Source organism: Microcaecilia unicolor, chromosome 3, assembly GCF_901765095.1.
Source record: "Microcaecilia unicolor chromosome 3, aMicUni1.1, whole genome shotgun sequence".
NCBI classification, from domain to species: Eukaryota; Metazoa; Chordata; class Amphibia; order Gymnophiona; family Siphonopidae; genus Microcaecilia; species Microcaecilia unicolor.
The window spans coordinates 483,323,568-483,349,349 of NC_044033.1; the positions used below are offsets into that span (position 1 = coordinate 483,323,568).

Below are 25,782 nucleotides of genomic sequence, written 5' to 3' on the forward strand. Positions count from 1 at the left end.
TATTCCTGTATTGTTTTAAAGTTTCCCTTAAGTATTCTCACCATAAAATCATTAGTACAGTGTTCTGGTTTTGTAAAGTGCTGTCCCACAGAGGTAACATCCTGGTTGGCACTGGCATTTTTCATATGATGTCTATGTAAATTAAATCTCTTCTTTAGCAGCTGGCTTGTTTCTCCAATATAGCACCCTTCGTAATAGGAGCTGGCTCTGTGGGTGCTTGAGCACCCCCAATGTTGAGAAAATTCCTTGTATATGTCCAGGGAGGGGGTTATTTCCACTGGGCTTAGCACCCCCAATAATTTTGAAAAGTTGGCTCCCATGCCCTTCGTCACATTTTTTACACTGGATGACATATACTACATTGGAAGATGAGCATGTGAAGGATTTCTTTATGTTGAATATTTTTCCTTTGTGAATGACTTTTAATTTTATTCTGTTTCTATTGACTGCGTTTAGAAGTGGACTAACAAGGCTACCGCATCTCTCTACTATATGTATCCTCCCCATAGAGTGAAAAACTTAATCCTGTTATGATCTATTATAATCCTACCCTATAAATAACAGTACATTGATTTGACACCTCTGTGGAGAGAGAATATTAATGTGCACGGAATAGCTGAGACACAATATTGGATTTTCAAAGCGGTTGGCGCCTTGGTGGAACAAGCAGCGCTAGCGTGTGGTGCACGTTGATGACGTTTGTAGTTATCCGTGGAGGGGAGCACTGTTGAGCGAGTGTGCTGAAGGTTTTCAAGTTCTTCAGGACAGAAGTTTTGGTTTTCTAATTGGAGAGACACATGGACTGCAGTTATATATAGGAACTCATTTTGGAGGACTTTGGAGGTAGCGCCCAGCGGGCGTTGAGTACTGCAAGTACAAATGTTTTTGTTGTACTACATATTGTGTTGTTCATGTGATATTCTACAATTTTTTTGTAACAAGGTTTGTTCTACAGTGCAATAGTGGGTAGTGTGTATGCGTGTGAGTGTGGAGTGCGTGGAATCTTGGACAGGAGTAAGAGTTTGTAAATTAAAGAGTGTAAGAATTATCATAAACTATTTTGATAATATTAGAAAGCATATTATGAGTATTGTACTGTTATTTATAGGGTAGGATTCTACTATATGTATGAGAAATTTGCATGCACACTGCCCCTATTGTATGCAAACCTCGCTCATACATTGTGGGTGCCATGAAACGTGACTGGTTTGGTGTGGACTGGGTTGAGATCCCTTGGGATAGAAAGAGCATTCAAATGAGTATTTCCATATTTTCCAAATATAGGTGCTAGTACTGTGGCTGCAGAGGATGCTGAGTGTTCCCAAGCCTGGTCCTGGAGGTACCCCAGCTAGTCAGGTTTTCAAGATACCCACAATAAATATTCATGTTAGAAGACTTGAACGCACTGCCTCTACAGCATGTGGAACTCTCTCATGAATATTGGGGCTATCCTGAAACCCTGACTAGCTGGGGTGCCTCCAGGGCCAGGTTTGGGAAATACTGCCCTACAGCCATGCCAAGTTACCTAGTTCCAGACTGGGGATTTTGGGATAGTCCTGCTTTGGAACTTACATCCCAAAGCAGTGTGGGATTTGTAGTGCTTGATCTTGGCCTTTGAAATCAGTAGTCCCATAATGCACCAGCATGTGTTGCAGAGAAATCCATGACCATTCCAAAATCTCCAATCTGGAACTAGGTAACTTGGCATCTCTGCCCCCTATATTGAACACATCTCCCTGTTGTATCCGGGGCGATATTTGTGCTGCGTTTAGCACCCGCAATCAATTTTGAAAAGTTAGCATCTACGCTTCCAGTGAGTGAGTTTTCTCATCTCTGGTAAGGTTCTCACCAAACGACCGCACTTTAACTGGGGGCAGAGGAGTGTGATGGGGGGCTCGAGCTCCACAGCGGCATTTCCTTCCCCGCTGCCTCTTCTCTTCTCACCTCCACCCAAGGTGCGCTTCCCAGCTTTGGCCGCCGCAGGCCCGCAGGTGCAAGGCCGTTCCTGAGTAGGCGGCGCGCTCTCGCGCCTCTCCTTTTTTTTATCCGCGCGCTCCGGCTCTGCGAAGTGTTGACGTCACCGGCGTTCCATCTCCTTAGCCCTCCCCCCTCCCCCTCTCTTCTGGACTCTGCTCTGACTGGGAGCCGGGAAAAGAGGAGCAGCAGACGCGGCCGCGCAGTGACAGCAGCACCAACAACCTGGTCAGCGACGACACTCGTAGTCCGGTACTGGCGCCTCCGCCCCCAGCACGACCCGGTGAGTTTCAGGCCGCTCTCCTTGTTTTTTTTTTCTTTTTCCTCATGTTGCCTTTCCTGCTTTCCTCTTCAGTTTCGGGCTTCCGGGCCGGCGAGGGCAGGGGTCAGCGGTGCTCTCTCGCTCTCTCTGCAGCTGCCGAGCGTCTGATAAGGGAAGCGAGGATCATCTCTCCCTCTGCGGGGTTTCGGTTGGGGGGGATCCTAGCAGAGAACTGCGATTTGGGCAGGTGCTGCTGCTGACAGCCGATCCGCCGGAGGAACAGGAGCTGTTTCTTGACGCGCTGTCTTATTGTATTTAAAATGAGGTTTTGTTTTGGATAAGAAGAAAGCCTACTTTTTGTTTGTTAGTGACTGATTGACTCAGGATCCCAGAAGCTGGAGCCAAAGATCCCGAGGAAACTTCTTTTTTTTGTGTTGTTGTTGCAGATCGCTTAGGCTCAGGCAGCCACTTTGCCTGGTCCTGGGGTTTACAGTGTGGCTGAAGTTGCATGACATGTTGTCGTTTGTTTTTGTTGTGCGTATCCGATGGATGCCAAGGCTTGGTCAGAGGAAACGTTTTCGCTGTCTTATTAGTTTGGCTGAAATGAAAAGAGCCTATTAAAAAATAACACAAGTAGCAACTATGTCAGATATAGTCTGTCAGCAGCACTTCAAACAAAGAGTAGCATTGAGCCCTTTATTCATTCAGATTTAGTTTTCAGTCTTTTAAATACTTCATTGCACGTTGTTTGCAGCGTGTTAGCAAAAGGGGTGTCCTGTGACGTACAGACAGTGTGTATTGCGGCTGATCCCAGAACAAAGGGTGAAATAGCCCATACTCTCGTGACGTGTCTGGACAGTACGGCTTGACCCTACACGTTTATCTTGACAGAATGAGGATGAATTCAGCCGCTATTGACTTTTCGTTCCTCTGCGAGTTTATCTGTCTGAAATAGCATTGTGTACTGAACAATCCCCGTAGTTCTACAGTTTTTCTCCTATTGAAAACAGAGCTGTGGATAAATATAACCAGAACATAAGAATAGCCGTACTGGTCAGACCAGTGGTCCATCTTGCCCAGTATCCTGCTTCCAACAGTGGCCAATCTAGGGCACAAGTACCTGGTAGAAACCCAATTAGTAGCAACACTTCATGCTACCAATCCAGGGTAACTAGTGGCTTCCCCATGTCTGTTTCATAACAGACTATGGACTGTTTTCCCTCCAGTGATTGCCCAAACCATTTTGTAAAACCAGATATGCTTAGGCTGTTACCACATCCTCCAGCAACTTCTTGAGCTTAACTATTCTTTGAGTGAAAAATATTTCCTCCTATTTGTTTAAAAAAAAAAAAAGTATTTTCGGATAATTTCATTGGGAGTCCCACACGTGCACATGCACATTGCATCAATGAAAAGGCCTGGTGCTGAGTAAAGAATGCATGTTTTTTTGCTGTCATTTAGGTGTGCACATTTATGCCTGCTATTGACTTGACATAAGTGGGTGTGCCTAAATGCTGGCACATAGATACAAACTTAGTGCCCTGTTTACTAAGGTGAGCTAGCGTTTTTAGCGTGAGCTAAAATTAACATGCGCAATACGCTAGAGATGCTCGTATACTCCTAGGGTGTCTGTAGCGTTAGCGTGCGCTAAAAATGCTAGCGCGCCTATAGCGTGCATAGTAAACAGGGCCGTTAGGCTGATATTCAATACACAGTGGTCTTCATTAATTTTTAAGCTGGGGCCACTTTGGTTTCTAATGTGCTTAAGGAGAGCTGCCAGATATCTTCCCGTGTAGGGTCATGACACTGCTGATCAGTGTGTGTCAATGACATCCATCCCCACCACGTGTCCTTGATTTTCTGAGCATTTTCAAATGCATTTTCTTTTGTCTATTGAGAAATGCCTTGGCTTTCAAGCATGCAGCTCTCCCCCCCCCCTGTTCCTTCCTAATAATTCCTAACAATTTGGGACCTGTTTACTAAGGCTGTGCTGTAGACGCACAAATGTTTAGTGCACGCTAATGCTGGATACACCCAGGTTTTTTTTTGAGGGGGTACTGAGTACCGGCACCTTTTCTATTGTCTGCTAAATTTGACCCATGGTCCTCAAGTTTTAATGAAAGAGCTCAGGTTCTACACACCAATTCTGCCTTTGTCACAGATTCTGTGACTGGTTGCAGGGGACCTGGCTGTTTGTGGGGTAGGTCCCTCAGTGATCATCCCACCCTAAAGGGTGGCCTGGCATTTAAGTACCGGCCCCTTTTCGCTAGAAAAAACATACTGGATACACCCATAGGAAATATAATGGTATCTCTCGTTAGCGCACGCTAAATTTTAGTGCGCCTACAGCACGGCTTAGTAAACAGGGCCCTACATTTGCTTTTTTTGCCGTTTGCTGTATGCTGAGCAGAATATTTAAATGTATTGTCTACAGTGACACCCAAGTCTTTTTCCTTGGTGGTGACTCCTAATTTGGAACCTAGCATGATGTAGCTATAATTTGGGTTATTCTTCCTAATGTACATCACTTTGCACTTGTCCACATTAAATTTCATCTGTCATTTGGATGTCCAGTCTTCCAACCTCTGTGTTGTTTTCTTGATAGAGCATTCAAAAATCACCCCCACCCTTTTTCAGCCAATCACAGCTGTAACCCATTGATAAGTGTTCTTTTTCATCATTGCTCTACCTACAAATTGTTTCACTTTGAAAAATGTTTGCTACCAAATTAAAATTTCTAGTAGATAGTGTGGAATATCACTTATCTTGAGAAGAGTAAGTAAAGTGTCCAAGTCTTCCATTTGCATCATTTATGTTAGATAATTTTATTGAAGTCCATATAAGCAATGTCCTTTAACATTCACATCTAACCTTGGCTTGTCATTTTCACTCAATACTTGGACTTCATCCCATAATGTACATTATTCCACTACATAAATACATAAGTATTGCCATACTGGGAAAGACCAAAGGTCCATGAAGCCCAGCATCCTGTTTCCAACAGTGGCCAATCCAGGTCACAAATACCTGGCAAGATCCCAAAAAAGTACAAAACATTTTTTTTACTGCTTATCCCAGAAATAGTGGATTTTCCCCAAGTTCAATTTAATAATGGTCTATGGACTTTTCCTTTAGGAAGCCGTCCAAACCTTTTTTAAATTCTGCTAAGCTAACCACCTTTACCGCATTCTCTGGCAAACAATTCCAGAGTTTAATTACACGTTGAGTGAAGAAAACGTTTCTCAGATTCGTTTTAAATTTACTGCTTGTAGCTTCATCGCATTCCCCCAGTCCTAGTATTTTTGGAAAGCGTAAACAGATGCTTTATGGCTACCTGTTCGACTCCACTCAGTTGCCTTTTCTCCAAGCTGAAGAGCCCTAGCCGCTTTCGCCTTTTCACATAGGGAAATCATCCCATCCCCTTTATCATTTTCATTGGCTTCTCTACAGCTATTCTAATTCCACTATATCTTTTTTGAGATGCGGCGACCTGAATTGAGCACAATATTCGAGGTGCGGTCGCACCATGGAGCAATACAAAGGCATTATAAGGGCCTCATTTTTGTTTTCCATTCCTTTCCTAATACCTAACATTCTATTTGCTTTCTTTGCCGCAGCAGTACACTGAGCAGAAGGTTTCAACATATCAACGACGACACCTAGATCCCTTTCTTGGTCCGTGACTCCTAACATGGAACCTTGCATGACGTAGCTATAATTCGGGTTCCTCTTTCCCACATGCATCATTTTGCACTTGCTCACATTAAACGTCATCTGCCATTTAGGGCGCCCAGTCTCCCAATCTCGTAAGGTCCTCTTGTCATTTTTCACAATCCTCCCCGCGATTTAACAACTTTGAATACTTTGTGTTGTCAGCAAATTTAAATTACCTCACTAGTTACTCCCATCTCTAGGTCATTTATATGCCTCCAAGTCTCCTGAGATGCTGCTATATCTGTATGTAGGTCTTTTACAAAATATTTCTTCACTCAATGTATGATTAAACTCGGGACTTCTTTGTCAAGAGAATTTAGTAAAACCAGTTAGCTTAGTGGGGTTTTAAAAAGGTTTGGATAGCTTCCTAAAAGAAAAGTCCATAAGCCATTATTAATATTAAGATGGATTTGGGAAAAATCCACTGCTTATTTCTAGGATAAGCAGCATAAAATGTATTGCACTGTTTTGGGATCTTGCCAGGTACTTGTAACTTGGATTGGCCACTGTTGTAAAAAGGACGGTGGGCTTGATGGACCTTCGGTCTGTCCCAGTATGGCAACACTTAGCCATTTACTTTTGAACGACATAAAAAACAGGGACATGAACATCTGGCATCATTTTCAAAAATATATCCACACAGATGTCCCCGTAGAACAGAGTAGCAGCCTAGTAATTAGGAGTAGCCTAGTGGTCAGTGCAGTGGACAACCAAGGGACACAGGTTCAGACCCCACTATAACTCAACTCTTTTTTTATAAAAAAAAAAAGTGATCCGTCCAGGACCTGAAAAATACCCACTGTACCTGAATGCATGCAGCTTGCATAGCCTTCAGGTTTGTAGGTGTCATATATCTCTATATATAAAACGCACCTCCAACATTCTAATGAAGCCTCCATAAGTCCCAACATTCTAAATCTGTGGTGGTGTAGATCAAAGTTTGCACATGAGTGTTTTCGCCCTGCCCTCGCCCGTAAGGGAAGGGATGCTACTTTAGCTATCATAAGAGGGGGGGGGGGGGGGGGGGGGGGGGGGGGGGGGAGAGGAGTAGGAGGGGGGGGACACACTCACTCTCTCACACTCACTGTGTCTCACATACGCAGTCGCACAGTCATTCTGAAACACACACACTCAGATACACAACCACACAGACACAAACTCTCTGACACACAATCGCACAGTCACTCTCACACACACACTCACTCAAACATACACACTACGAGGAAAACCTGGCTAGCGCCCGTTTCATTTGTTTTGGAAACGGGCCTTTTTTACTAGTTTAGGTATAATAGGTATTTTTCTGTTTCTAGAAGGCTCAGCATTATAAAAAAGAAAAAAAAAGTTGAAGTGGGACTTGAACCTGGGTCCTTTGATTCACAATCCACTGCATTAACCCTAAAAGGTAACCGAATAAGATGCGTTTGGACGCAGCCCCATCATTCCCCAGAGGCCCCCTGACCTCGTTTTGCGTCCCAAGAAGTGACAAGGGATATGAACCCCTGAGGACGAAAGGGGAAGGGCCCGCTTCATGACAAATGCCTGATGCATTAATAACACAAATTCTGGAGAAAAAAATTCCCCTGGAGCAACGGGGACCGCTGGCCCGGTAGCCACCCACATCTCTGCCCCCCCCCCCCCCGAAACAACCCCACTTGAAGGAGAAGGTGGGAGAGCAGGAAATGCTACTGAAACAGCATCAGCAGCTCCAGACAAAATCGTGTGAGAACTGTGCGCTTCAGCGCGGGAAAATGCCGTTTCCCCAAAGGAAGAAGGGCCCTCGTCCCCAGGCACCTCAGTGCACTTGGCGCTACAAATTCCCGGCACCGATCACCACTTCCCACACCAGGAGCAGCGTTTAACCGTTTCCGCCGCTATGCTGTCCTGCTATCAGGAAAGAAACCCGAAGCCAACACTTACCAGCTGATCCCCCCCATGCAGCGAAGAACCGGCAACTGGAGTCAAGGGAAACTGCTCTGGCTCAACAACAGCAGCAATCACTACTACTATTTGACATTTCTAAAGCGCTACTAGGGTTACGCAGCGCTGTACAATATAGACAGAACACAATTCTCCTCCGCTCTAACAAATCTCTTTTTTTAAATAAATTTTATGGTTCTCTTTGCTTTGTTCTGTTTTAGGTTTCAACATTTTTATTGATGACAAACACAATACAGAATATTCAATTTCTGGCCGAGATCGAAATGCCAACATCGCAACTTCCACAAGCAAACTAGAAAATAGAATCCATCATCAAACATTTTAACAATTTCACCCCACCCCCCACCCCTCCCACCCTCCCTAGTGTTCTTAAATTGTAAAGGATTGTTGGTACTAAATCATGCTAAACACTGCTAGAGACCATTCCACAAAAAATACATACATTACAATAAAATTGTTTATCAACAATTCTTCAACTGTTACAGTTGTATCTCCCACCCCCATCTTGCTTTGTTCTGTTTTAAGTGAGGAGGGAGGGAGAGAGCCAAACCAGAGAAAATCAATGCCTGATAATGGAGAGTACAAGGTGAGGCAGGGACCTTGCAGTAAGGTGTGCCTCCAAAGCTGACTCCTTCAGTCAGACACCCCTTCAAACTCAACTGGCCAATGGCCCAGGAGCACTCTCAGTGGCCTTGAATCCAGGAGCTGGAGAGAAGCCGTCCATCCACCTGATGGAGATAGAGATATACTGACGGATAGAGGGGCTGGCCGTCTCTTTACTCTCAAGAGTTCTGTTATCTCTATCTCCACATGCTGGTAGATGGATACAACCCACCAATTCCTGAATTCGTCTGCTGTTTGTGACAAGGAAGCTCAGTTGCCATGGCTTCGCCATCAGTATATAATTCCCCCCAGCTGTGAGAAGGGAAGAGCAGATTTCCTGGAGGCTCTGTCACCAGGAGAGACAAATGGAGAAAGAGATTCCATGGTTTGGTATGAAATTGCCTTGATAATAAAATACTTTGGCCCTGAGTCCCAGTATCAGCAGCATTCTGTCCTGGAACCCTGGGAGCCCCGCAGGCTTGCTGGCTCCACCCAAGAGGAGGAAGCGGACCCCCCTTTACAGTATCAATGACAACACCTTGATCCCTGTCTTGGTTGGTGATTCCTAACATGGAACCTTGCATTACGTAGCTATAATTTGGATTCCTTGTTCCCACATGTATCACTTTGCACTTGCTCACATTAAACATCATCTGCCATTTAGATGCACAGTCTCCCAGTCTCGTAAGGTCCTCGTAATTTTTCACAATCCTCTCGCGACTTAACAACTTTGCATAACTTTGTGTCATCAGCAAATTAAATTACCTCACTAGTTACTCCCATCTCTAGATCATTTATAAATATGTTAAAAAGCAGTGGTCCCAGCACAGACCCCTGGGGGACCCCACTATCTACCCTTCTCCTTTATTATTTTATTTCTATTTGGATTTTGCTTACACCTTTTCAGTAGTAGCTCAAGGTGAGTTACATTCAGGTATACTGGATAATTTGTCTGTCCCAGGAGGGCTCACAATCTTAAGTTTGTACCTGAGGCAATGGAGGGTTAAGTGACTTGCCCAAGATCACAAGGAGCAGCAGTGGGATTTGAACCAGCCACCTCTGGATTTCAAGACTGATGCTCTAACCATTAGGCCACTCCTCCACTCCACATTGAGAATACTGACCATTTAACCCTGCTCTCTGTTTCTTTTAACCAGTTTTTAATCCACAATAGGACACTACCTCTAATACTTGGGAAGAAGGACCTGTGCCAGGCACATTTCTACAGTCTGTTGCCAAAAACTGGCCGGAGAAATAGAGATTAAGTATACCAGTGTTTGATCATGAAGAAGTGGAACCTGTGTAGAGTGCCAGATTTAATTCTGACCGCATAGCTGGGCAGACTGGATGGACCGTGCAGGTCTTTATCTGACAGCATTTACTATGTTACCATCTGTGATATATGGATAAATTTTGGCTCCAGCCAGAATGTCCCTGGCTACTCTTTTTAGTAAGCAGATAAATAGAGTTATCTATCCCAACACTATCTATTTTGCAGCCCCTATTTTTAGCATTAATGCCTAGAGCACCTGGTTGACAACCAGCAAAAAGCCAGGTTCAAATCCTGCTGTTGCTCTTTATGTTCTTGGGCAAGTCATTTTACCCTCATTATCCCAACAAACTTAGACTGAAGCCTGATGAGGACAGGGAAATACCTAGTGTACCAAAACAGAACTCACCTTGAGCTACTGAGGCGAGTGCTAAATCCAAATCCAAATAAGAGCACTTCTGTGGTCAGCATTTGCTGCCGTTATGAATACACACCAGGACTGTAATTGTCTCATTCCTTTCAGGCCTGATTTACTAAGACTTGTTTCTCTCAATTTTATGCCTGTGGGGGAGGAAGGAGGGAGAAAAGAAAAAGCTTAGGAATTGCAATTAAGGCCTCATTTACTAAAAGATCAACTCCACAAGATGAGATGCTGAGGAGAAAATGTGAGAACAAGAAATAATCATCCAAGGGCCTGAAAAGGCCAAGCAAAACAACACAAAGAATATGCAAAGTATCACTAGAGATGGTTGTCTCTGCACCATGTTCTAAGTGTGCCTAGTCTCTTTCGGATGACTTCTTTTGCTTTTACAAACTCTCTACAAAAATTAATCTTATTACTGTGACTATATATATGTAGCAGAAGCAGTAATCACATGCAACATTACCAGTGTTTCTCTGTGAACGTTGACAGGGAAATCAACGGATCCAAGGACAAAGTAAGCAACAGAGTGAGAAATCAAATCCATAATTAGCTATCCAAGATTGTAGAAAGCTTTTGAAGGCTTCCTGTACTACTAATTTTCCACACTAAAAAAAAACAAACCTCGAGGAAAGAATTTCAGAGGTCGGGCTGTTACTCAAATGCACAAAACACAGAACCTAGTCCTTACATATGTTTATAGTGGAGTCCATTGTCCCTTCTGATAACTACCTAGTCTCAGGGAAGGGCTATAATATATGGGAATTCTTTCTCTGATATATTTCTACTTACCATAGGAAATATACTATTTGGAACTGTGGGGCAAATAAGCCTCCTTACACCCACCCCAAGATACAGTGGACCAGCCACCCTCATGATGTGGGGTGACAGAAAAGACAGAAGCTATGTTTCTTCCAAAGTAGAAAGTTTTTATTACTTACCAATCTAGATAATGACAAAGCAATCAGGCAATAACAAATAGCGATTTGTTATGAGAGGAAGAGAGAGACCAACGTGGTAAAGACCTACTCACTGTTGATCATCTCAACCTCTGTCTAAGTACCACACAGCAGTTACTTATATACTCTTTTGTACAATGGAAAATCATACAGCCTTCCAAATTCAACTATTTTCTGTCTTACTTCACTGTTTACATAAAATGGAAAACACTATCTGAATGTTATGGAATACAGAACACAATATCTAAATGTTTATGAAATACAGAAGTCCAAGGTTTCTTTTACAGAAGATTGCGGTCGCCACTTTGCTACAGGAATCTTTCCAAAACTCGGGTCTTATCACTGTTTTGTCTGGGAACCTCAACACATCTTCACTTTCAAACTGTGTAAACATTCTTTGTGTCCTTGCTGAGCTACAGTCAGTGACACCAATTCTGTCAGGGGATGGTGAAGAGCGCTCCTTGCTAGATCAGCATGACCTCGTATTCACAGCTTCAGCAAAAAGTAAAGAAATATGCAGCTCAAGCATTTTAAGTTTGAGCCTGGTTTAGCTATGCAGTTCATGGGTCATAACTGACTTGTCAGTGGTCAGAAAAGTGCAAATCAATTCACATATCTACCTATTTTCGTTCTAGGAGCAAGAAATAATTTTGTTTTGTAGTTAATTTACTCAGTCTTTCTTTGTTGGGTTTGAAGAGGAAGTTGGGATTGTCTGCACTGAAAATTTTGTTTCACCAATATTTATAATTTCTATGTACTGTCATTATTATGTTTCCTTGTATTTATATCAGTTGACCGTACTTGCTGTAAGCCTTAGAGTTAGGCAATCAACAAAGTCATTAAATAAATGTTCTTAATTTATAATATATGTGTTATACAACTCACATGACATGGAAAAACTGAGCTATGAAATTCTGTGCTATAACTAGTAGGTTTGGAAAAGTTCCTGGAGGAACAGACATGGGGAAGCCACTGTTTGCCCTGGGCTTGGTAGCATGGAATGTTGCTACTATTTGGGTTTCTGCTAGGTACTTGTGACCTTGATTGACCACTGTTGGAAGCAAGATATTAGGCTAGATGGACCATTGGTCTGACCCAATTTGGCTATTATGTTCTTATGAGAACTGTGAAAGTCACATACCAACTTGTCATGTTGTGAAAGGGCTACCATCATCACTTGTGGTTTTCATATACAAATTTTCTACCTGCACATTAGAATGACAACTGCAGAAAACTAATGTAAATACAAATACTCAGAATGTTCCTCAGCTTCAACCACTGAGCAGTGCACCACAAACTGCAGGTTGGATATCAGAGTCATGTTATAAATAGTACAGCTTTGCTTGCATTTGCTATTTATTCTGTAAACAGTAGGATATGTTCTCTCCTGAAAGCAGAATGCAATCAACATGCAAATTACTTTATTTATTTAACACATTTATACCCTGCATTTTCCCACTAGTTGTAGGCTCAATGTGGCTTACACATAACCGTAGGTAGGCTACAGTTCAGAAAAGTACAATTAATGTAATAGTAATCAAATAGGTATCATATAAAACAGCAAAGATAATACAAGATAAAAGGGTCAATGAATTTTGTTGACACCAAGAAGAGGTAATTTAGGGAGTCTGGAAGGTAAGCCTTCTTGAACAAGGTGGTCTTCAATAATTTTCTGAAATTTAGATGATTCTACATAAGTACATAAGTACATAAGTAGTGCCATACTGGGAAAGACCAAAGGTCCATCTAGCCCAGCATCCTGTCACCGACAGTGGCCAATCCAGGTCAAGGGCACCTGGCACGCTCCCCAAACGTAAAAACATTCCAGACAAGTTATACCTAAAAATGCGGAATTTTTCCAAGTCCATTTAATAGCGGCCTATGGACTTGTCCTTTAGGAATCTATCTAACCCCTTTTTAAACTCCGTCAAGCTAACCGCCCGTACCACGTTCTCCGGCAACGAATTCCAGAGTCTAATTACACGTTGGGTGAAGAAAACTTTTCTCCGATTAGTTTTAAATTTACCACACTGTAGCTTCAACTCATGCCCTCTAGTCCTAGTATTTTTGGATAGCGTGAACAGTCGCTTCACATCCACCCGATCCATTCCACTCATTATTTTATACACTTCTATCATATCTCCCCTCAGCCGTCTCTTCTCCAAGCTGAAAAGCCCTAGCCTTCTCAGCCTCTCTTCATAGGAAAGCCGTCCCATCCCCACTATCATTTTCGTCGCCCTTCGCTGTACCTTTTCCAATTCTACTATATCTTTTTTGAGATACGGAGACCAGTACTGAACACAATACTCCAGGTGCGGTCGCACCATGGAGCGATACAACGGCATTATAACATCCGCACACCTGGACTCCATACCCTTCCTAATAACACCCAACATTCTATTCGCTTTCCTAGCCGCAGCAGCACACTGAGCAGAAGGTTTCAGCGTATCATCGACGACGACACCCAGATCCCTTTCTTGATCCGTAACTCCTAACGCGGAACCTTGCAAGACGTAGCTATAATTCGGGTTCCTCTTACCCACATGCATCACTTTGCACTTGTCAACATTGAACTTCATCTGCCACTTGCACGCCCATTCTCCCAGTCTCGCAAGGTCCTCCTGTAATCGTTCACATTCCTCCTGCGACTTGACGACCCTGAATAATTTTGTGTCATCGGCGAATTTAATTACCTCACTAGTTATTCCCATCTCTAGGTCATTTATAAATACATTAAAAAGCAACGGACCCAGCACAGACCCCTGCGGGACCCCACTAACTACCCTCCTCCACTGAGAATACTGGCCACGCAATCCTACTCTCTGCTTCCTATCTTTCAACCAGTTCTTAATCCATAATAATACCCTACCTCCGATTCCATGACTCTGCAATTTCTTCAGGAGTCTTTCGTGCCGCACTTTGTCAAACGCCTTCTGAAAATCCAGATATACAATATCAACCGGTTCCCCATTGTCCACATGTTTGCTTACCCCCTCAAAAAAATGCATTAGATTGGTGAGGCAAGACTTCCCTTCACTAAATCCGTGCTGACTTTGTCTCATCAGTCCAAGTTTTTGTATATGCTCTGCAATTTTATTCTTAATAATAGCCTCCACCATCTTGCCCGGCACCGACGTCAGACTCACCGGTCTATAATTTCCCGGATCTCCTCTGGAACCCTTCTTAAAAATCGGAGTAACATTGGCTACCCTCCAGTCTTCCGGTACTACACTCGATTTTAGGGACAGATTGCATATTTCTAACAGTAGCTCCGCAAGTTCATTTTTTAGTTCTATTAATACTCTGGGATGAATACCATCAGGTCCCGGTGATTTACTACTCTTCAGCTTGCTGAACTGACCCATTACATCCTCCAAGGTTACAGAGAATTTGTTTAGTTTCTCCGACTCCCCCGCTTCAAATATTCTTTCCGGCACCGGTGTCCCCCCCAAATCCTCCTCGGTGAAGACCGAAGCAAAGAATTCATTTAATTTCTCCGCTACGGCTTTGTCCTCCTTGATCGCCCCTTTAACACCATTTTCGTCCAGCGGCCCAACCGACTCTTTGGCCGGTTTCCTGCTTTTAATGTATCTAAAAAAATTTTTACTATGTATTTTTGCTTCCAACGCTAATTTCTTCTCAAAGTCCTTTTTTGCCCTCCTTATCTCCGCTTTGCATTTGGCTTGGCATTCCTTATGATCTATCCTGTTACTTTCAGTTGGTTCTCTTCTCCACTTTCTGAAGGATTGTTTTTTGGCTCTAATGATTTCCTTTATCTTACTGTTTAGCCACGCCGGCTGACGTTTAGTCTTTTTTCCCTTTTTTCTAATACGTTGAGTTGATTTGGGGTAGTGCATTCCAAAGTTGTGTACTTATAACATTATTATTATTTTTTTTTTTTGGGGGGGGGGGGGGGGGGTTGCCAGGTTCTTGAAGCCTGGATTGGCCGCTGTCGGAGATAGGATGCTGGGCTTGATGGACCCTTGGTCTTTTCCCAGTATGGCGGTGCTTATGTATATAATTCTTCTGCTCCTGAATTAGTCACTCCTGCACTATGTTTTTAATGTTACTCTGGCCTCGTGCTTCGTTCTATTCATGATGGGAAACAAATGCAAGAAAAAAAAAAATCAACTTTTTTTTTGTGCTCACATTTAATGAAAATGCGCTTTCTCACCTTTATTCAAGATCATTTAGCCCACTCTAAGCCAAAAGAGGCATTCAATCAAGCCATCGGACTATAGAGACCCTGCGGGGATACTAGGAACCCTAGGCAAACCTTCAGCCTTATGTACCAACAAATAACTTTCGGGTCTCTTGGCCCCCCCTCCCTCAACCACTATGATCAACCCAACTTCACCCCTCTCTGATGGTAAAATACCTCCTGTTATTTCTTTTACTTTGGGGGTTCTCGGGACATAATTGGGAGAGAATTTTTTTACGATGAAGAAATCCCAAATCCATCTTAATATTAATAATGGCTTATGGACTTTTCTTTTAGGAAGCTATCCAAACCTTTTTAAAACCCCACTAGGCTAACTGGTTTTACTAAATTCTCTGACAAAGAAGTCCTGAGTTTAATCATACATTGAATGAAGAAATATTTTCTCTGATTTGTTTTAAATTTACTACTTTGTAGCTTCATTGCATGCCCCCTAGTCCTAGTATTTTTGGAAAGAGTAAACAAGCGATTTACGACTACCCGTTCCACTCCACACATTATTTTATAGACCTCTATCATATCTCCCCTCAGCCATCTTTTCTCCAAGCTGAAGAACCCTAGCCGCTTTAGCCTGGGAATTCGTCCCATCCCCTTTGTCATTTTTGTCGCCCTTCTCTGTATCTTTTCTAATTCCACTATATCTTTTTTGAGATTCTTTGACCAGAATTGCACATGGTATTTGAGGTGCGGTCGCACTATGGAGCGATACAAAGGTATTATAACATCCTCATTTTTGTTTTCCCATTCCTTTCCTATTTGCTTTCTTAGCCGCCGCTTTACACTGAGTAGAGGGTTTCATTGTATCATCAATGTCCATCTCACAGCCATAATCAAAAAGGAAATCTAGATGTGTTTGATTATGATTGTGAGATGGATGGGATTTTTTGATTTTGGACTTAGAAGTTAAGAGGGGCATTTTCAAAAAGACATCCAAGTGTATCCGGGAAATGAAGCTGGATTGTCTCCAGTCTTGCACAGTCATTCTTTAACGTTATCTCCCCTGTGCCGTTTACTAGAATCTTTGCCAAAATTGTTAAATCTCTTTTTCTCTTCCCTACAGGCTGATTCTCGGTAATTATTTTACAGGTAGTCAAATCTCTGTGTTCTGAAATGGAACAATATACATTTATATGGGTAACTGTAAACTCTTACCTTCTTGATTTTAGTGATGGGGGAAAAACATCTCTGGTCATTTGGAGCTGATTACAAGGGATGGCTGATGGCATCAGAGATGCCCCAAAATAGTTAGGCTAACCAAAACAAACTTCAGTAGCTGCTTTAAATATATGGCTGTTTTTCAAGCTGCATCCAGATCCATCCAGGGTGGGTGATTGTATGTGTTGAAAGAATGTTATTCTGGTGCTCATGTTCCATAGTAACATATGTAACTTTGTAAGTCTGTGTACTTTGAAAATGAGCCTCTTCATGTGTTTTTGGAGAGTTAATGTTGATGTGTAATATTTAGATTGTAATGGCAGTAGCTGGCTGTTCCCCATTCGGAATGGTGGTAGAAATTGGACTCCTCCTGGAGGGATTCATAGGTTGTACTTTCTCAGTACTTCCAGTAGCTCATACTGTTATTATGATTTTATGTTTGCATAAAGGTGAGAAATCCTTGGTAGGAAATGGCCAGCATATTAATCTATGTGCCTCTTAAAATATGCCTATTAAAAATATAAAGGATAAAATTTATTTGGAGAGAATAGAAATGAGAACCACAAATTAACAAAACAAACAAAAAAGCTTCAGGATGACACTGTAATTGAGGGCTGTGTGCCCATTTATTCTTGTCCATAGTGCCAAGGATATGTTCCAGTGGTGTTGCCATATAGGTGGTCCTATGAGCAAAATGGGTGGGTATGAAATGTCCTCTCTGCCCCCCACCTCCCTCTTCCCACTCAACTTAAAATATAGATACCTGAGCTGGCGGGGATTTCCAAGTCCTGCTAACTGAAAACCTCCTTGGAAGCCACCCAGAACTCTCTTCTGCTAAACTTGGCAATCAGTGGTAGTGTTCTTGAGCTGCTGACACTGGCGCTTTGAATATGCTTAGTTTTTCTGAGAACTGAGCATGTGTGGGGTGCAGGCATCTGCTCAGGACTGTTGCCGCCAACCTCCAAGCTTGGCAGCAGGGAGCTCTGGGTGCCTTCCGAGGAGGTCTTCTGCTGGCGGGGCCTGGGGTTCACTGCTGCTTGGTGGTCATAAACTCAAAATGGGTGGGCCCCTGCCCACCTGAGCCCACCTGTGGCTATGCCACTGATATATTACAACTGCCAGCCATACAGCCTGGCTGCTGGTTTGTTCTGAACCTTTTGTTTTCTTTCTCCTTTTGTACTCTGTTCTCCTGGAAGGAGAGTCAGGAAACTAAACTGATATTTTGAGACTCCTCTTGGGTGCTGCCTTTTTAATTTCGGTCATTTACAGAAATCAAAGGGAGGACTATGAGTGAAATACAATACACACCCAGTCATACTGAAATGAAGGAGGCCCAACCAGAAAAACATAAGCTGACACATTTTTGTGTACCTTTTAAAGCAAAGGTAATTTGTTTTGGTAATAAGTTCTATATCACAAAGGTAAGCATTCTTGGCACACCTGACTGAAAATGCAAAGCAAAGGTCTCTTGCTGTACTGTGTGGGGGAAAAAGCTCTCTTCCTTATAACTCTTGCGCAAGGCTATGTATACTGTATATATAGCTCTTCTGCTACCTTTGCAAGAGGTGTAATGAATTATCAGGGATGAATCATATTTGATGATGAATGAAAAGTAGGGATTGCACAATTGGACAGTTCTCAGCTGTTGAGTCACAAGTAGAGAGAGGGAAGGGAAGGGAAAATGGGACTTGATATACCGCCTTTCTGAGGTGTTTGCCACTACATTCAAAGCGGTTTACATATATTCAGGTACTTATTTTGTACCAGGGACAATGAAGGGTTAAGTGACTTGCCCAGAGTCACAAGGAGCTGCAGTGGGAATCGAACTCACTTCCCCAGGATCAAAGTCCACTGCACTAACCACTAGGCTACTCCTCTACTGTACTTTGGTGGAGATAAAACTGTGGTAAAAATAGGACTGATTTCTGCATTGCCTGAAGTTTTTGGACTGACATTTCTGCTTCATAATTCGTTGCTTCTTCCTATTGAGCACCGAATGTTCACAGTTGCATGCTGATCACTGTTTAAGAGTAACAGGTGAGGGCTTGCGTATGTGTGTTTGTGCAGGTACACCATCTGCAAAGCTTGATGAGGTCTGTTGTCCTTTATCTCCCTATAGTGTTGTTAACACAGTCATGGCATATAATTAGAAATTAAGATTATTGATCATGTCTCTCAAACTAGGGTTCTCTTTTTTTTTTTTTTTTTTCAAAATGCTTTATGAAAAATTTTTTTTTTTTTTTAATGTTTAAATCTTTTTTATTAAGCAGTCAAAGAGACAAGAACCAGGAACATACATTGTGTAAACAAAGCTGATGTAACAGTGGCTCCGAATGGTCAGCAAGATATATATATTTTTTTTTAAATAAAAGAATTCAGGTTTTCTTGGTTTAAAAACAAAACCACTGATTTTTATTCAGATTGTATTAGTCATTTTCTCATAGTAATTAGTGCTAGTGAACAGGCTTATGTTTGATTTGTATTTTTTGGTGCTGGAAAAGTAGCGGAATAATTTGTACAGCGCTGCGTAACCTTAGTAGCGCTCTAGAAATGTTAAGTAGTAGTAGTAGTAGTAATAATTAAAAATGTATCTTCTGTTTCACTAGTTTTTACAGAAAATTTAGAGAGGAACATAAGCTACAGAGTAGCTCTTATTAACAAACACCTTTTTGATTCTGATGTCTGTTTATTTTGGTAATAAGAGATCTGATTAATTTATTTCTGTAGAATGATACAGATCACGATATGCTGACTGTGAAAAGTTTGATTGCATGGTATTTAATCTGACCATACAGATGGCGGTTTAATTTTGCTCTTTCCTCTTAATACTTTGGAAGTATCAGTGTTAGAAATGTGTTATTATTTAATCTTGATAAACTAGTATTGAAAACAAAATAGGAAATTACTACTACTACTTGATATTTCTAAAGCGCTACTAGGGTTAAATCACTTGAATAGGCAATCATCTCTGTTCCAATAAAATTAGCCACAAAATTAATTGGAAAAATGGACTTCAAAACAGAAGACTCTTATTACTTACCAAAAGTTTGATAAGTGATATGAGCTTTCTGGTTTGCAGATCCATTTTCCAAATTAATTGTGCGATTTTAGCTTTATGAGAAGAAAGTTGAATGCTATTTTAGACACAGTACCTGAGCAGGTGGCTGCCATCATGTATTTACTAGTTACACACACCTCGGGGTGTGAACGAGAGTTGCAGGCAGAGCACTGTTGAGCACGCCTGGGTGTACTTAATTGCACTAAGAGTGCTGGCTGTGGGTATGTCTCCCGGGGATTATTAACAGGATAACTAGGTTAGGCATGCGTAAGAACAAAATCAATATACTGCACATGCCACTTTATTTTCATATTGTGGTTTGCTGTGTCTGAAGTGTTTGGCATTGGAAGATTAATTTTTAATATGAAGACAAAGGAGAGAGAGAGAACTGTTTGTTTAGTTGAAGATTATTTTTTGATAGTTTGTCTTTTTCCAGATTCTTATATTATGGTGGTTTTCATTTTTTTTTTGTATGCTTCTTCCTTGTGCTCTTGTGTGCTTTCAGCTGAATTAAGGGTACAGTGCCATGAGCATTCATGGACAGCTTCCAGGTGTTTTTATCTCTTCCATCTAAACCACCTATTGAAGTGATAACCCTCTGAGCCAGTAGATGTCACTGTTGCATAATGGCCAGGCTGTCTTCTCCCTATGTCTCTCCAACCCCTAGCCTCCGAATGCTGCCTTAGCAGCAGCAGCAGTAGTTCATGAAAAATGTAGGACCCTATTTACTAAGCCATGCTATAGGCGTCCTAAAAATTAGCACACGCTAACAGTAGACACCCATAGGAATACATGGGTGTCTAGCGTTTAGTGCGTGCTAAAAACGCTAGCGCACCTTAGTAAACAGGATTCTATAAGGGTCACCCAAATTTTGGACTTGATTCTGAGTTGCATGCACATCTAAATTAGATAATGAGCGATTAACACAATTGGCTGCTAACAATCAGTTATTGGCGTGAATTGGCACCAATTTGGAGTTGTGCACGCAACTGCCTATGCGTAATTCTATAAAGAACTGCGCCTAAATTCTCTTGTGCGCAATCCAAAGGGGGTTGTGGCCATGGGAGGGGCATGGGCATTCCCAAAAATTATGCATAGTGTTTGGGATTGTGCTTGCCAAGCTTACATGCCAGGATTTACACCTGGTTTCAGCAGGCGTGTGTCCTTGTTCCCAATTTTAGTCACAAGACTTAGCGCTACTTGTTATTTTATAAAGAGCGTTCATCCTGGAGTGTCCTTTATAGAATAGCATTAAGTGGCAAATTTTCCCAGCTCAAAAATTAATCAGGTCTCTTATTACCAAAATAAACAGACACCAGAAGGCCCTCCCTCCTCTGTGGGTTCCCCATACAGTTTACCATAATAATTATAAAAAGCTTTGCAAATGCCCTTATCTGTGTGGACAACTTGGCTCGTACTATTCTGAATTTTGAGAATATTCTGTACCCCTCCTCGCAGGCATGTCAACCTCGCCAACAGCCTACTGGGAAAGCTATAAATTAACTAATGTAGAACACATAGAGGACCCGGTGTTATTTTGAGAGGCTGCCAAGGCAGTACTTAGGGGGGAAATTATAAGCTATACACACTACAAAAGAGTCTCTCTAGGGATAAAGAATTGTGGTTGGGGACTGTCTTGCGGAGGGCCCAGCAGCACTATGGGCAATCTCATACAGGGAAAGATCACCAAAAACTGTTAGAAATACAAACTGCATTGAATTCGCTTTTACTTCAGCGAGCAACTAAATCATAAACATATTATAGATATCAACTCTATGGGCACGGTAATAAAGCAGGTAGGCTGTTGGCGAGGTTGACACGCCTGCGAGGAGGGATACAGAATATTCTCAAAGTTTGGAATAGTACGGGCCAAGTTGTCCACACAGATGAGGGCATTTGCGAAGCTTTTTATAATTATTACGGTAAACTGTATGGGGAACCGACAGAGGAGGGCCTTCCAGGAGACTTATACTTAAATAACATAAAGCTGCCCTCATTTAGAAAGAGAGGGAGCGGAGCGCTTGAATGTTCCAATTTCAGAAGACGAAGTGATAGTGCTGATAAATCAGAGCCCACTATTGAAAGCACCAGGAATGGATGGCTTTAGGGCAGAATTTTACAAAATGATGGGCTTGGAAATTATCCCCCCCCCCTTACTAATCTGTTCAATAAATGTGTGGATGAGGAAGCAATGCCCCCCTTGCTAGCAATGGCTCAAATTATAGTTTTATCTAAGCCAGGTAGAGACCCTACAAGACCGGAATCTTACAGACCTATATCACTCCTATACTATGAGGCGAAGCTGTTTGCTAAAATAACGGCAAACCGCCTGGCTACGGTTCTACCCAATCTGATACACGAAGCACAAGTGGGGTTTGTGGGGGGAAGAATGGTAGATAAGAATCTACATACCATTCTGTCTACACTAGAATATAGATGTCGGAGGGACTTCCCGTCAATTCTTATCAGCTTTGACGCTGAGAAAGCCTTTGACCGGGTGCATTGGGAGTTTCTTTTTGCCTCCTTGAAGGCCTATGGGTTTACGGGCTGTTTTGTCTCGGTAATTAAGGCATTATATGCTGACCCTCAGGCGCGGGTCTTGGTTAATGGGCAGGAATCTGAATCCTTTCGAGTACTTTGGGGTACGTGACAGGGATGCCCCCTTTTCCCGCTTCTCTTTGTACTATCATTGGATCCTCTGATAGTACAAAGAGAAGCGGGGAAAGGGGGCATCTCTTATCATTGGATCCTCTGATAAGAGATATAATGGAGAACCCTGATATCCAGGGAGTTCAGCTTGGTCCCCGTTGCTTCAGGGTGGCAGCTTTTGCTAACGACTTGTTGGTCCACTTAAGAAGCCCACAGACTTTCTTACGGGCTTTGTTAGATTCTTTTAAGGAATATGGGAATTTTGCGGGATTCCATCTTAACTTAGAGTATTCAGAGGCCTTACCATCTTAACCACAAGTAAAGGCCCTATGGGGTTTAGAGTTCCTTCTACGGTGGGCTGTTGGCTCCTTTAAATACTTAGGTGTCTACCTGACAATGCATATAGGCGTTCTGTATAGATTAAATATAACAGCTCTAATGGAGGCCAATAGGAAACAATTAACTAGTTGGAGAGACCTTCCAGTGTCCTTAATGGGAAGAGTGGGATTAGTACAAATGGACATATTTCCCCGGTGGTTATATGCACTTCAGAGTTTACAATTGAGGTTACTGCAGAAAGATCTGAGAGAGGCTTATTAATTGTTTAGTAAATTTTGCTGGGCAGGCAAAAAGCCGAAAGTCAGGATGGATATGTTGCGTGGCTCCTGGAGTCAGGGTGGTGGGGGTATTCAGGATTTAAAACAATATAACTGGGCATGCCTACTGAGACATATGGGAGATTGGTTTGGACAGACGCAAATTTATACACCGATAGAATTAGAAAAGGCGCTTTATGCCCCTTATGATTTTTACTCGTCGTTGCACCTTGGGAGGGCCCAAATTCCTGGATCTCTGAATTCAATGCAGGATCTATGGAGGGTGATAGTGAATAAATTGTGTGTGTGTGTGTGGGGGGGGGGGGGCAACACATATGTTTCGAACCAGCAATTTAACTTTCCAGCGATAGATAACCCTATTTTTCAACTCTGGGAACAACGGGACATTCTAAGATTGGAGCACTTACTGTCGAGTGAGGGAGAAATGATAAACTTTGAACAGCTCCAAGAAAGGTTGGGTGTTTCATGGGGCAATCGTTTTGCCTTTGCAAAGATTAGACAATATATATCCTCTCTTGATAGGTCAGCTTTGCGGATCCCTTTGGGCACACGAATTAGAGACTTCTTCCAGGAAGTCTCGGAGGTAGAATACTCAGTATCGAACCTGCGTGAGGCCCTGCTAAAAGGAGATCCAGATAGGGATTTTATTTCCTTAAAATCCAAATGGGCGGAGGACCTGGAGTGGTTATAGGGGATTGGGATGTTGCTGCCACACGTAGAAGCATTCCCTTGTTGACTAAAGGTACAAGACTAAGAGAATGTGGCTAGAGGGTAATGCTTAGAGCTTATATGACTAAGGCACAATTGGCACATGTGGGGGTGAGGGGCGATCATAACTGTTCCAAATGTAAATGGTTCACTCACACTATTGCACACACTTTCTGGAGCTACCCGAAGGTTAAACCCTTTTGGGAGCAGATCAAAAGATTTATAAGTCTGATGTTAGCTCGAGATGTAGGATGCTCGGTGGAACAATTGCTACTTGATGCTCCTAGGGCCTTTATTAATATGAATAGATTTGCAGTTCTTTTGTGCCGTAAATTAGCCCTTATAGCCCGAAAAGTTATTTTACAATATTGGATATCTACAGACCCTCCGGCATATTGGCATTGGAGGAATCAGATTCATTTATTAGCATCCTGGGTGGCTAGGGATGCAAGGAGCTCCCTAAGGGGGCGTAAGTCCTTCCTGGCGATCTGGAACCCATATCTCCAGACCTTAAGCCTACAGGGGCGTAGTCTTTTGCGAAATAGGCAAGGAAATCAGACTTGGTCTACACACCATGCTTGCTTGGGCTAACTCATTTAAATTAAAACTCAACACTGAGAAAACTCATTGCCTTATACTCTCCTCTCTTTATAATAAGTTCAAACCAATCACCTTAATCACTCCAGAACTTTCCCTGCCAATCTCAGAGACTCTAAAACTACTAGGTGTAATTGTCGATAGAAACTTAACACTGGAGCAGCAAAAAACTCCACCACTAAAAAAGTATTCTTCTCACTTTGGAAACTGAAATGTATTAAACCATATTTTCCAAGAGATGTATTCCGCAATTCAGTTCAATCATTTAGTCTTAAGTCACCTTGATTACTGCAATGGAATTTACACGGGGTGCAAAGCCCTGCTTCATAAAAAAACTTCAAACCGCCCAGATTACAGCTGCTAGACTGATCTATGGTAAATCGAGGTTTGAAAGTTCAAGACCACTGCGTGAGAAACTGCATTGGCTTCTTATCAAGGACAGGATAACTTTTAAAGTTTGCATCCTGGTGCATAAAATTCTCTATGGTGAAGCTCCAGCATTTATGGATGTCCTTATCAGCTTACCACCTAGGAACTCTTCCAGATCGTCACGCATGTACTTGAATCTTCACTACCCAGCCTGTTGTGGCATCAAGTATAAAACCACCTACGCATCCACCTCTCCCTATGTTAGCGCTCACACGTGGAATTGTTTACCAAAATCTGCAAAATCTATTCAAGATCATTTGGCCTTCAGAAAATCTCTAAAGACCCTATTATTTGGAAAAGCTTACGCTACAGACCCGTCTAGCATCTCTAGCTTCTGAACTACTGCAGCCGTAACGACATATTGAACTCTGTTACTCTTTCTCCTTTTTCTCTCCTTTGCTGTTACTTGCTAATCTCTTTGCTTCAATGACTTTGTTTGCTGAATTAATGTATGTTTTGCAGACTGATGTAAGCCACATTGAGCCTGCCCATGGGTGGGAAAATGTGGGATATAAATGCTATCAATAAATAAATAAATAATACTTTATGAGACAGGACCGAGTTAGGTCATTCCCGCTCAGTGTTGGTGAGCGGTGAGATCTGATAGCTTCTGAAGGGAGGGAGGGGAATGGGTTGGTAGAGGGGAGAGGATGGGGTTTTGAGACTGGGGGGGGGGGGGGGGTGGCAGGTTGGTTCCTAAGATGTTGGTTGTGGGTGGGGTAGAATACGATAATGGGGAGAGCAGGTTGGATGGGGGAGGGAGAACAATGGGTAAAAATTTGATGATGGAAGGAAGGATGCTATATGTTTACTGTTTTACTGTGTAAAGTTGGTAATTTACAATACTGTTTCCTCAACTTTCTGGTTTTGTTTGACATGTCGATTCATCAATAAAAATTGTTGAAACATAAAATTCCCATTAGGGTTTTGCCAGATTTAGAATGTGCTTCTGGATAAGGAAGGTTCTTGTAAGCTGCAGATAGTGTGAGTGACTCAGTGCTTGTATAGTGAAGCAATTAAGACCATATTTAAATGAGGAAGCTTTTTGATCTGTAATGCAGGCTTTGATAATAAGTGTTGTAAAATAATACATTCATATTTATATTATCTAATATAATAAAACGCACCGTGAACGTTCTGAAGACAACGTTCTGAAGTCACTCAAACACTCCCTGTAGGGTTCGTGGATTCATGGTGTGAAGCCACCCA

The 25,782-nt window shown here is 42.3% G+C and overlaps 1 protein-coding gene across 5 annotated transcripts in view; it reads left to right on the forward strand.

Annotated features, from left to right (window-relative positions):
- Positions 1 to 2,133: 2,133 nt before the first annotated feature.
- The window catches only part of MYO6 (myosin VI), a 407,005-nt gene continuing 383,356 nt past the window's right edge, over positions 2,134 to 25,782 (forward strand). For 4 of the 5 annotated variants that reach the window (XM_030199055.1, XM_030199058.1, XM_030199059.1 and 1 more), the window contains exon 1: positions 2,134 to 2,257. The gene's annotated coding sequence lies outside the window, so the exon portion shown is untranslated. Of the gene's footprint in view, positions 2,258 to 18,382; positions 18,553 to 25,782 lie in introns of those variants that run through there. The other variant, XM_030199056.1, reaches the window with a different exon arrangement.